The following is a 1232-nucleotide window of genomic DNA, read 5'->3' on the forward strand; positions in this document are numbered from 1 at the left end:
CGCAGCGCCCCCTGGAGGGCTCCGGGCGGCGCTGCGGGCGGGTCCCGGCGGGCGGGTGGCGCACGGCCCTTCGGGCCAGGCCTGCCCCGGCTCTGCGGGGACGGCCGGGAGGCGCGGGGCCGAGTGGGCTGGGAAAGGCCTCTGGGATCATCGGGCCCAAGCTGTGACTGAACGCCACCATGACAATTACGTCATGGCATTGGGTGGCCCGTCCAGTCTTTTCTTCCTGAGACAGCGACTCCAACACTTCCCTTAGGCAGCCCAATGCAATGTCCAAGCACCCTTCCTGTGAATACTTCTAATGTCCAATCTGAACTTTCCCTGGCACAGATTGAGGCCATTTCTCCACATCCTGTCGCTGGTTGCTTGGAAGAATAGGCTGACCCCCACCTGGCTACTTGCTCCTTTCAGGCAGTCAGAGAGAGGAGTAGTGGGGTCCCTCCAAGACTCCTTTTCTCCAGGCTGAACACTGCCAGCTCCCTCAGCTGCTCCTCGCAGGACTTAGCACCCCAGACCTTTCACCAGCTCCACCACCCTTCTCTGGACACACTCCAGCACCTCAGTGTCCTTCCTGAACAGAGAAGCCCAGAACTGGTCACTGAGCTCGAGGTACAGTGCCAAGTACAGAGGGGCAATCACTGCCCCGGTCCCACTGAACATGCTGTCAGTGACAGAGGCCAGGATGCCATTGGCCTTCTTGCCTTCTGGGCACACACTGGCTCATGTTCTGCTGCTGTCAACCAGCACCAACCGGGCCATCTCCACTGGGTCTCTTTCCATTCACCTTTCCCCCAGCCTGTAGCACTGCATGGGTTTTTTGTGGCCAAAGTGTAGGACCCAGCACTCAACACTCGCACCCAGCTCTGCGTCCTGTGGATTTACAAAGGGTAAACTCAATCCTCTCATCCAGATCATCCAGCAGCACTATCACTGTAACCCCTAAACTTCTAAACAATGTCACCCAGAGCCAGATCTAGATGCCTCTTGATTCTACCACTTCCCTGGGCAACCTATTCCAATGCCTGACCATCCTACCAGTAATTTTTTTCCCAATATCTACCTGGATCTCTTCTGTCTCAGCTTAAGGCCATTTCCCCATGTCCTGTCAGTGCAGGCGTAGGAGAAGAGACCAGTCCTCACCTCAATACAATCTCCTTTCAGGCAGAAAGCAATGAGGTATCCCCATGGCCACCTCTTCCCTAGACTAAACAAACCCAGCTCCTTCAGCCATT

The sequence above is a fragment of the Haemorhous mexicanus genome, chromosome 3 (genome assembly GCF_027477595.1).
Source record: "Haemorhous mexicanus isolate bHaeMex1 chromosome 3, bHaeMex1.pri, whole genome shotgun sequence".
Lineage (NCBI taxonomy): Eukaryota > Metazoa > Chordata > Aves > Passeriformes > Fringillidae > Haemorhous > Haemorhous mexicanus.